Source organism: Pleurodeles waltl, chromosome 10 (genome assembly GCF_031143425.1).
Source record: "Pleurodeles waltl isolate 20211129_DDA chromosome 10, aPleWal1.hap1.20221129, whole genome shotgun sequence".
In the NCBI taxonomy this organism is placed as follows: Eukaryota; Metazoa; Chordata; class Amphibia; order Caudata; family Salamandridae; genus Pleurodeles; species Pleurodeles waltl.
The window spans coordinates 276,410,183-276,422,942 of NC_090449.1; positions in this window are offsets into that span (position 1 = coordinate 276,410,183).

Here is a 12,760-nt window from a genome sequence, read left to right on the forward strand (position 1 = left end):
TGGCATTTTACTGGGGCATACCCCATTTGTGCAATTTTTTGTGCTTTCAGCCTCCTTCCAGTCAGTGACAGGAATGGTCATGAAACCAATGCTGGATCCCAGAAACCTAAACATTTCTGAAAAGTAGACAAAATTCTGAATTCAGCAAGGGGTCATTTGTGTAGATCCTACAAGGGTTTCCTACAGAAAATAACAGCTGAAAAAGAAAAATATTGAAATTGAGGTGAAAAAAACATCAATTTTTCTCTACTTTTTACTCTGTAACTTTTCCCTGCAATGTCAGATTATCGAAAGCAATATACCGTTACGTCTGCTGGACTCCTCTGGTTGCGGGGATATATAGGGTTTGTAGGTTCATCAAGAACCCGAGGAACCCAGAGCCAATAAATGAGCTGCACCCTGCAGTGCGTTTTCATTCTATACCGGGTATACAGTAATTCATTTGCTGAAATATAAGGAGTAAAAAATAGCTATCAAGAAAACCTTTGCATTTCCAAAAAGGGCACAAGATAAGGTGTTGAGGAGCAGTGGTTATTTGCACATCTCTGAATTCCGGGGTGACCATAGTAGCACGTGAATTACATGGAATTTCTCAAATAGATGTCTTTTTTACACACACCCCTATATTTGGAAGGAATAAATGTAGAGAAAGACAAGGGGCGATAACACTTGTTTTGCTATTCTATGTTCCCCCAAGTCTCCCGATAAAAATGATACCTCACTTGTTTGGGTAGGCCTAGCGCCCGCGACAGGATATGCCCCAAAACACAACGTGGACACATCACAGAAAACAGAGCTGTTTTTAGCAAAGTGACTACCTGTAGATTTTGGCCTCTAGCTCAGCCGCCACCTAGGGAAACCTACCAAACCTGTGCATTTCTGAAAACTAGAGACCTAGGGGAATCCAAGGAGGGGTGACTTGTGTGGCTCGGACCAGGTTCTGTTACCCAGAATCCTTTGCAAACCTCAAAATTTGGCTAAAAAAAACACATGTTCCTCACATTTCTGTGGCAGAAAGTTCTGGAATCTGAGAGGAGCTACAAATTTCCTTCCACCCAGCGTTCCCCCAAGTCTTCCGATAAAAATGATACCTCACTTGCGTGGGTAGGCCTAGCGCCGGCGACAGGAAACACCCCAAAGCGCAACGTGGACACATCCTAAATTTTGGAAAAAAACAGAGGTGTTTTTTGCGAAGTGCCTACCTGTAGATTTTGGCCTCTAGCTCAGCCGGCACCTAGGGAAAGCTACCAAACCTGTGCATTTCTGAAAACTAGAGACCTAGGGGAATCCAAGGAGGGGTGACTTGCGGGGCTCGGACCAGGTTCTGTTACCCAGAATCCTTTGCAAACCTCAAAATTTGGCTAAAAATACACATGTTACTCACATTTCTGTGGCAGAAAGTTCTGGAATCTGAGAGGAGCCACAAATTTCCTTCTACCCAGCGTTCCCCCAAGTCTCCCGATAAAAATGATACATCACTTGTGTGGGTAGGACTAGCGCCCACGAAAGGAAAGGGCCCAAAACACAACGTGGACACATCACATTTTTTTATAAAAAGCAGTGCCTACCTGTGGATTTTGGCCTGTAGCTCAGCCGACACCTGAGGAAACCTAGCAAACCAGTGCATTTTTGAAAACTAGAAACCCAGGGGAATCCAAGATGGGGTGACTTGCGGGGCTCAGACCAGGTTATGTTACCCAGAATCCTTTGCAAACATCAAAATTTGGCCCAAAAAACACTTTTTCCTCTCATTTCGGTGACAGAAAGTTCTGGAATCTGAGAGGAGCCACAAATTTCCTTCCACCCAGCGTTCCCCTAAGTCTCTCGATAAAAATGGTACATCACTTCTGTGGGTAGGCCTAGCGCCCACAAAAGGAAATGGCCCAAAACACAACGTGGACACAACATATTTTTTCACAGAAAACAGAGGTGTTTTTTGCAAGGTGCCTACCTGTGGTGTTTGGCCTGTAGCTCAGCCGGCCCCAGGGGGGGGGGCAGAAATGGCCTAAAATAAATTTGCCCCCCCAACCCCCACCCTCCCCCGCCGGGAGCGACCCTTGCCTACGGGGTCGCTCCCCCTGCGTGACATTGGCACCAAAAAACAAATCCCCGGTGCCTAGTGGTTTCTACCCCCTTGGGGGCAGTTTGACCTAAACTCAGCCAATCTGCCCCCAAGGGGGGCAGAAATGGCCTAAATACAATTTGTCCCCCAGGGGAGCGACTTTTGCCTGATGGGTCGCTCCCCATCTCTAAAAAAAAAAAAAAAAAAGAAAAAAAAGAAAAATTCCCCTGGCGCCTAGAGGTTTCTGCCCCCCCCCCCCCCCGGGGGCAGATCGGCCTAATAATAGGCCGATCTGCCCCCCGGGGGGGCAGAAATGGCCTAAAATAAATTTGCCCCCCCCAACACCCACCCCCCCCCCGGGAGCGACCCTTGCCTACGGGGTCGCTCCCCCTGCGTCACATTGGCGCCAAAAAACAAATCCCCGGTGCCTAGTGGTTTCTGCCCCCTTGGGGGCAGATTGGCCAATTTTAGGTCAATCTGCCCCCAGGGGGGCAGAAATGGTCTAAATACAATTTGCCCCCCCAGGGGAGCGACCCTTGCCTGATGGGTCGCTCCCCATCTCTAAAAAAAGAAACAACAAAAAAAAAAAAACACAAAAAAAAAAATTGCCCTGGCGCCTAGAGTGTTCTGGCCCCCCCCCCCCGGGGGGCAGTTCGGCCTAATAATAGGCCGATCTGTCCCCCGGGGGGGCAGAAATGGCCTAAAATAAATTTGCCCCCTCAACCCCCACCCCCCCCCCCCGGGAGCGACCCTTGCCTACGGGGTCGCTCCCCCTGCGTGACATTGGTGCCAAAAAACAAATCCCCGGTGCCTAGTGGTTTCTGCCCCCTTGGGGGCAGATTGACCTAAAATTGGCCAATCTGCCCCCAGGGGGGCAGAAATGGTCTAAATACAATTTGCCCCCCCAGGGGAGCGACCCTTGCCTGATGGGTCGCTCCCCATCTCTAAAAAAAGAAACAACAAAAAAAAAACACACAAAAAAAAAATTGCCCTGGCGCCTAGAGTGTTCTGCCCCCCGCCCGGGGGCAGTTCGGCCTAATAATAGGCCGATCTGTCCCCCGGGGGGGCAGAAATGGCCTAAAATAAATTTGCCCCCCCAACCCCCACCCCCCGCCCCCCGGGAGCGACCCTTGCCTACGGGGTCGCTCCCCCTGCGTGACATTGGCGCCAAAAAACAAATCCCCGGTGCCTAGTGGTTTCTGCCCCCTTGGGGGCAGATTGACCTAAAATCGGCCAATCTGCCCCCAGGGGGGCAGAAATGGTCTAAATACAATTTGCCCCCCAGGGGAGCGACCCTTGCCTGATGGGTCGCTCCCCATCTCTAAAAAAAAGAAAGAACAAAAAAAAAAAACACACAAAAAAAAATTGCCCTGGCGCCTAGAGGTTTCTTCCCCCCCTGGGGGCAGATCGGCCTAATAATAGGCCGATCTGCCCCCAGGGGGGGCAGAAATGGCCTAAAATAAATTGCCCTCCCCCCCAGGGAGCGACCCTTGCCTAAGGGGTCGCTCCCTTTGCGTGAAATTCACGCAAAGAAAAAACTCCCTGGTGTCTAGTGGTTTCTACCCCCCTTGGGGGCAGATTGGCCTCATCAAAATAGGCCAATCTGCCCCCAAGGGAGGCAGAAATGGCCAAAACATAATTTTCCCCCAAGGGGAGCGACCCTTGCCTAAGGGGTCGCTCCCCACCAAAAAAAAAAAAATGAAAAAAAAAAAAAAAAAAAGGTCCCTGGTGCCTAGAGGTTTCTGCCCCCCCTGGGGGCAGATCGGCCTAATAGTAGGCCGATCTGCCCCCAGGGGGGGCAGAAAAGGCCTTCCCGAAAATATGCCCCCCCTGGGAGCGACCCTTGCCCAAGGGGTCGCTCCCTTTTGTCAATAACAATAATAAAAATAAAAAAAAACCTGGTGTCTAGTGGTTTCTACCCCCCTTGGGGGCAGATTGGCCTCATCAAAATAGGCCAATCTGCCCCCAAGGGGGGCAGAAATGGCCAAAATATAATTTTCCCCCAAGGGGAGCGACCCTTGCCTAAGGGGTCGCTCCCCACCGCAATAAAAAAAAATGAACCAAAAAAAAAAAAAAAAAAAAAAATGGTCTCTGGTGCCTAGAGGGGGCAGAAAAGGCCTTTTCAAAAAAATGCCCCCCCTGGGAGCGACCCTTGCCCAAGGGGTCGCTCCCTTTTGTCAATTTCAATGAAGAAAAAAAAAATCCCTGGTGTCTAGTGGGGTTTCAAAAGCCGGATTGCAAGCAATCCGGCTTTTGAAACCCTCGGAGGGACTTCAAAGGGAAGGAAATACTTTTCCTTCCCTTTGAAGCCCCTCCGGGCCTCCCAAGTGATTGAAAAAGAAATGCTTTTGCATTTCTTTTTCAATCGCGCTGGAAGCAGAGCTTCCAGCGCGACTAGGGAGGCCCCTGTGACAAATCAGCGCGCGCTCGCGCGCTGACGTCACAGGGGGGGGTGGGGGGGGTCGGGGGTGGAAGGGGAAGGGATTCCCCGGTCAGCCCTGACCTGGGGGGTGGGGGGGCGTCCCTCGGGAGGAGCGCTAGCGCTTCTCCCGAGGGAAGCATTCAGGACGTAATGGTTACGTCCATGGCGCCACACGGGCGCTGCCATGGACGTAACCATTACGTCCGTGGCGGGGAAGGGGTTAAACAAAAAATGCATAACATAAACCAAGTGTCTCATAGACTTATTCAATGGTCTGGAGTCCTAGACCGTGCAGGGTCCGTATACCAACAACCACATGACAATTTGTTAGCACAAAGCATCACGCACATGTGAAGTTCAAAGACTTCCGGACCTTCACACTTTGGAGTACGCAAATTCCCTAAACAACTTCATCTGGATTACGTAAACTCCCTAGACACTCTCAAAAATCACAATTCACCTGCGATTTTCTTAAGCTGTGCAAGAGCAAAACCTATTCCATTCACACTGTCACAAGAACTCTGAGAACATTCTCAAACAAGCATTGGAAATCTGCAAGGTTTTGGTAAAGTCATGGTAGGTTCTTAGGGAGACATAGGGGGTCATTCTGACCGCGGCGGACGGCGGTCGCCGCCCGCCACGCGGTTCCCGCCGAAAGACCGCTCCGCGGTCAAAAGACCGCGGCGGTCATTCTGGCTTTCCCACTGGGCTGGCGGGCGACCGCCGAAAGTCCGCCCGCCAGCCCAGCGGGAAACACCCTTCCCACGAGGACGCCGGCTCAGAATTGAGCCGGCGGTGTGGGAAGGTGCGACGGGTGCAGTTGCACCCGTCGCGAATTTCAGTGTCTGCTAGGCAGACACTGAAATTCTTTTTGGGGCCCTCTTACGGGGGCCCCTGCAGTGCCCATGCCATTGGCCCCGCGGCACCCCCTACCGGCGGGAGAACCGCCAGGAACTGGATGGCGGTAGGGGGTGTCAGAATCCCTATGGCGGCGGAGGATTCTCAAGGGCAGCGGAAAGTCGGAGGGACACCGCCGACTTTCCGTTTCTGGCCGCGGCTGAACCGCCGTGGTCAGAATGCCCAGCGGTGCACCGCCAGCCTGTTGGCGGTGCTACCGCCGACCTCCGCCATGGCGGTAATTACCGCCAGGGTCAGAATGACCCCCATAATCTTTCGTTTGCACTGCCAAATCTACAAAATTATAGCCTTTATATCTGGGGAATCATAATGGTCTCTTGATGCAAGATCTGAGCAATTATAGTGATCTCTTAAGGGGGCTATCCATCGAACTCTAGTGGCCCCACAATGAGACTAACCGTCTGACTCTAGTGGCTTAACAAGGAGACTAACCATCTGACTCTGCTACCAAGAACTGTGAGCGCGTCTGACCTTCTTTGGCCTTTTATAATTTAGTTTATAAGGGGACGCGTTAGAGTTTCGACGGACCTTTTGACTAATCACTCCAAGCGATTCCACTGAGAGCTTCACAGCTACTCAACAGTCCTTTCCACATAATCAATAAACAAACATTTCGTCTAGAGTAAATAATCTTCACACCCCATGACTCATTTGGCCACGAATAACCACACCTTTAAGTAAAGTTAGAAAGTTTATTTCCCTATATTAATAATGCTATTGTCACATAAATTAGTCTCAACACCAGATGATAAACATACATGAATAACACCGGGTGACCAAATCTTCTAAAGAATCTCAGTTTAACTAAAGCATTAGCAATTAAGCATTCAAGAGTCACAGTACAATTTAACAGCAAGAATAACTATGCAATAGAAATGACATACATCTAGATTCAACAGGTGAACAACATCAATTCTTTGTTAATTGTAGTTTGTTAATATTTCCTGGGCTCCCTAACTAACCTTCTGATTAGAATAGCATGTTTGGGCTTCATGCAGAACAATTTAGGCAAAATAAATTTAAAAAAACATCTAACCATGGCTATATCAAAATAGTGATTGGTACCTAGAAACAAAGAACAAAATCTATAACAAGGATAATAGCATTTTGTTAAACTTCTCCTCAAAAGGATCAGCAAGCTGCGATTCTCTTCGTCAGTTGGACTTCTGTCTGGACAGCTTCAGCAACGGGCAGTGAAAGGGAATGGTTCAGACACGGGGTACTCTAAGCTATCTGAACCGTTTAAAAACTATAGGATCAGCATTCAGCATTAGAAAACTTAAGCAATAAAGTAAAAGTTAGAAATAAAGTCATCAAGAACTGTTCAGCTTCCCAAAAGAGAACCACTATGGGGAGAAATCAGAATAGGAAGAGCTCCCTCTCCTCTGCGCAGTCGGACTAAGGTAGACTGTCCTTAAAAATCTTCCCACCTTGTCATTGGTCAGAAAACTGTATGTTTACAATTAGGCCAATAGAAATAAAAACCCAAATCTAAGATGTAACTAAACTGTCTTTCACATGTCGACGATTGGCTCCTCTTCTCCTGTTCCCATATTCAGACTCGTCAGGTAACTTTCTTGTTGCAATCCGTACTCCAGTCAGTGCATTTATTGTTGGTTCCTGGGAACATCGCTGTCTCATGCATCAAACTTTACAAAGTTGCAATTTTAAATAGAAGACATTCTAGCAGGCAGTTCTCATGAGAAAGTCAAAGATGTCTGCAAAATGCTTGGTCAGCACAGTGTGAACAATAAGCATTATTTCTCAGGTCATACATTTCCCACTGTTTTGTTAGACATTGCGACTTAATATGAGGCTGTGCACACTAGGCTCAAACTTTGCTTACTTAAGGCGTATAATAATTTAAGCAATTACATAGCATGAAATCATTAATATGACACATTACTACAATTTTTCTTTACGCATGCAGTTCAACTAACTAATAATATGCATTTATTAATAGCATTACGTATTTAATGGCGGTCACTCAAGTGGGCACATTTTCTAAGTCGCACATTATTTCTATATATGAGCCAAATTCTATGAAAATTCTTAACCGATAACAGATAAAAATTCAGATTTCACACTGCCAAATGTGCCAAATTATTGATTGATTGAACTGCAAAAAAATGAGGCTTTGTAGTCCCCACAATGTTCTACTTTTATAAGTGAAGCTCAGCCTTTGAGAACCATTTAATACTTTGAGCTGGGAAATCCCTGCCACCGCCCCAATGTTTTTCAGTTTTTCTGATGATTGCAACCCAAGTTCAAATGCAATGGTCTGTGGGAAATGGTGATTTTATATACATTTTAAAGGCAAAATATAATTTAAGTTGACTTCTTTACTAGTCGACTCTGTAAGTTAGCAACTCATTGAGAGTGACATGGACACTGCCAGTAGTACAGTTAAGTGTTGTTTATGAATACAAACTGATTAATTTCATTTTTCAATTCAGGTAAGGATCTTGCATGTTTCTGAGCAGTTTCTTGAAACAAGCTACACATCGTTGACTGGTATATTTTATCACTCTATCTCACAGAACCAAATTGTCTGTTGATTTTGACATGACAGAAATGTGTTTTTCTTGATATTGAGGGGGCTGGATTGGACCTTGAGAAAAGGGATTTTTAAACATATCTATGATGGAGAGAAGAACGTAAGTCGAAAGATAACATAGAAAAATGGCCCAAAAGTGAAAAACAATAGTTTAATGAAGCGTGACAGAAAAATTGTTACACACAACTTGAATGTATGTATTCCATACAAGCCCTCTCCAGTAGCTCCATTGCATTTCAAAGGTAGTATATTTAATTCCTTTTCATTTGTGGAGACTCAATCTGTTTTCACTCATAACAGTTTTCTGAATTCATTACCTATTTAAAGGCCATTGCAATTATATCAACACAATTTTTAATATATGATGCGAAAAAAGAAACAATGTGCACAGTAGTGTCTCAATCGCATGATCCAATTCCCCTCACCATCACATCCTTGAATCTGTGAATTACTGTCCATCTGACTTTGCTTATACAAAGCTGTTCTGTGTGCAGCAAGTAATGCTTCAGGTGTTCCTTCTTCAATATATATGGTGCAATAATTAGATCAAGATTTGCCCTATATTACATAAACATAATGCATACAAATGACATGTTTGCCTCTGTGGCAACCACTTGTTCACTTTGAAATTAAATATCTTTACCAGTCTCATTGCAGTAAAGTCACTGCAGTGCACTGTAGTGTATTTACTGAATAAAGTGCTGGTTTATGCAACATTGGCTAGTTCCTTTCTAAAAGCTGCTCTGAAAAAACACTCAGTAACCCTGTTCACCATGCTACAGAGAAGATGCTTAATCAGCATACTTTAGTATAATAACATTTTCAGACAACCTTAAAAAGTGCTTAAACTCCTGTGAAAATTTGGCCCATAGTTATACTTTTTGACGCAAAACTGAAAATGCAGCCAGCTTCCATCATTCCAGAGCACCAGCTGGGTGCCAGATTTATTGAATCCCGCAAGCCGCCACAAATGGTGGGCTAGCATCTGGGAAAATGATGTCAGCCGGGTGGGGGGGTGGCGGTATGGGGGAAGGGGGTTGTACACCAAAAAAGACGCTAGTCTGGTTAGAAGCATAAAAAATGCCTGTAACCAGCCTACTGTCATTTCCTGACACAAAACCATCCATACCACTTGACTCCTTTCTCATAAAAGACATGAGTCATGTCCACCACCCCATTGGCCAGCACAGGGGACAGGGGTCCCCTGGGCATGGCCATTGCACCCAGTGCCATATCGGGGAGCCCATTTCAGACCCCCAAAATGGCACTTAAAATTTTGTTTTTTAAATACTTACCTCTACTTACCCTACTTACCTGGGAGGAGATCCCCACATTTACTGGTGTCCCTCTGGTATAGGTGGGGGTGTTCCTTGTGTTCCGGGTGGGCACCTGTGGGCTATTTCATGGTGTTTGACCATGGAAATGGGTCCACAGGTCCCCTAACGCCTTCCCTGAACGAGGCGTTAAATAATGGCACTAAGCAGGCTTAGTGCCATTATTGCGGCCCACCTCCCCTTGCACCTTTTTTGCACAGGTGGATAAATAAGGCGCTAGGGGCTTGGAGTCCTTTTTTGGATGGGAACACCTACCTTGCATCCCATTGACGCAAGGTGGTTTCACACATTCAAAAAATGATTATAACTCCAATATGTTGGACATGTCTAGCGTCAGAAGATAAATATGGAGTTAAGTTTCCGCTGAATTTGCACCAAAAACAATGATACTAATTCAGCGCAAACAAAGTATAAATATACCCCTTTGTGACTATTCATATAATTTGGAATTCTCCCAAATATATTTGTCCCAACCAGTCCTAACAAATGTGCAATGAGAGTGCATATATCAAGAATGTGGATGTTAGCTTTGGAGGGGGGTACACCTACTAATTCAATAAACCCACTATGGCTAGATCAAAACACAGTCCTGAGAGAATCTTTCCTCAACCACTGGAAGCCATACACAAGTAGCAGACAATCCCCAGACAAGTGTGTGTTAAGTTCAAGAAATAACCAACACTTTTTGTAAAAGGATACAAGACAATAGAACTTCCAAACATGTTTAGAAATTAACAAAATATATAATGTGCAAAAATACACCCAAATCAATACAATAGTTAAGTGGGACCAGACATAAAAAAAATTGAAGTTTTAATGCAAAAACGTCTAGAAAAAGTGGGAAAACGATTGCGAGGACGGCCAGCATGGAGGTGGTATTCTTGCCCCAATGAGCCGGGTGAATCCTGATGTTGTGGATTTCGCATGCTTGATTGATTTGGATTTGACAGAAGATTTGTAACTGGATGCAAAGATATTGAGTAATTGGGCGGGGATTTAATGATTCATACTGCAGTGTTCTAGAATGATTGATGTTTTATGCCTGCAGTGATTTTTGTGATGTGTACATTTTACAGATGAATTTGGAGCCTCCCAGGCTACATTGGAGGATTTGTAAGTGGGATATATATACAACACCACTGTGTGGGGCACTTTTTACACTAATTTACACTATTGTGTAAGTTATGAGACTTTCTTTTCTGTAAACCAAATTCCAGCCTGCTAGAGGTCTCTACTGATTGTCCAGGCCTAACCGGATTAGCCAGGCTGCTTTGAAGAGGTGATACATGGCCTGCACTGAGCAGAGGTTATCTGATTGGGAGGTTGGCAAATGCTGATACCAGGCCAGGAAGGGGGCTGGGTAAATCAAGCTGGGGCTTCGCAAGGAATGTCAGTCAGAAAGGAATGCAGCCAGGTCCCCCTTCTCACATTGTACCCCACGGATAGATGGTGGGTTTAGGAAAGGACTTTGCAGATGTGTAGAGGGAGAGGTAATGGAAATGAGCTGCACCAGAGGGCTGGCTTATGCAGGTTTTGATTCTGTGGACGAAAATCGTCTATCTTGAAATGTGAAAGTGCAGTGCTTTACAGGACAAGAAGATGCCACACTATGGAGGAAGTTGTCATGCCTCTTGCAGGCATGCTGCAGCTCATTGGACAAGGATGCCCACTGACTGTCCCCCAAGATGATTGGATAAAAGTGGTTGATTTGCATTGGAATTCATATCTGCTGCCTAACACCACAACAAGAAGAAAGGCTGCCCTGCTGGAACCCTGGTGTACAACCCAGAGGACTACACACTGCAGTGCTGCCCGTGCTGCACACTGGAACAAGAGCCTAAAAGACTCTGCTTTGCTTCAAAGAGAACTCAGAAGTGGTCTCCCTAAAAACAACAGGTGAAAGAGCTTCCTTGCACCAAAATCCACTGAAGTCACCAGCCTGGAGTACATCCAGTGGGCCTGGTAGGATTTGGCCAGGTGCATTGTGCGAATCGAAGTCCCAAAACTTCCAAGGACCATCTCAAGTCTCCTAGACCCTTGGATTTATGTTTGGACAAAGGAGAACTTCTTAAAGGACCTCCAGATGTTTGGAGAAGTCTGGAGAACTTTTTTTAAAAAGCTCCATAAGTGGACCAACTCGACATTATGAGCCAAGCTGACTACCTTCATCCGCGAGCCAAGCTGACTACCTTCAACCGCAGCCCAGCCAGGATTTCAGGTTTGTCCGGGTGAAAGCTCCGGAGCTCCAGACTTCCAGGATTGGACTGAGACCTTCTGGAAAAGCAATCCGATTACATTGCATTGAAATCGACTTACTGTGGAGGACCGCCTGATGTTGAGACAGAAAAGATCCGGAACTGTTTTTAAGTGTGAAGGTAAAATTTTGACCAAGGCCTCCCACTCACTGTACCTGAGCAGGGCTCCAAAGAGGTTGGCCTCAAACTTTGACTTTGTCCCATTCCAGTGTGACCAGATGTCCCCGGTTGGCTCTATTGAATTCTAAGCATTAGAAAGTACATTTTTTAATTTAATCTTTAAAAATTCATTTTTCTAGTTCCCTATATTGGCTTTTTGTCATTTTGATGTCATTTTAAAGATAAAAATGTTTACTATTTTTATAAATTGGTGCAGGATTTGTATTGTGTGCTGTGTCTGACTTATTAACTCTATTGGGGTATTTAAATGCTTTACATGCCTGTCTCCTAAATTAAGCCTGCCTGCTGGTTGCCAAGCTACCAGGGGTTGAGCCAGGAGCTGATGTTTTGAGACCTTGACTGAACCTAACACTGTCTGGGGGCATTATTGCTAGTGATCGGTGTGTACTTACCTCTACTTATAACCAGCCTCCAACAACTTTCTTATATTTTAGAGTCACTAGCTGATTTTAACACCTGGGAATAAAACATACTCAGAAGTTAATAGTTACTCTTTTTGTGAATAATGTATTAAATGTGAGGATTACATACATCAAATTTATAAAAATGCAGGAATTATAATTGTAATTACCTATAAATCACAGCCATAATGTATTGAAGTAATGTCTCAGATGTCTGCATGGTCTTACATTAAGGAAATAAATTAGCTTGTTCCCAGCCTGTCTTAAACAATCTGGCCTTTTCAGTGCTTGCATATTGATTTGCCTCTGTGTAACTAAGAAAAAAAACCATCCTTTCTGTCCATCATATCTCTTAGCTTTACCTCTCTTTCTTTCATTTTTTCTCACTCTTTCCCTCACACACCACAAACCACACACACATGCACACAAAAGGACGCACAGGCATGCACACAGAAAACCATCAGATTGTTTTTTAAAAGAGTATATAAAATGTATATGGTGTACTAAACTGAACACAATCAAGTGAGTAAGGATTGGGGATTCTAATTATTAATGTTTATTAACCAAACACATTTTTACGCAATGTGATTTACACAAAATGAATGATTTTGTTTATTGTGTCACATGCACA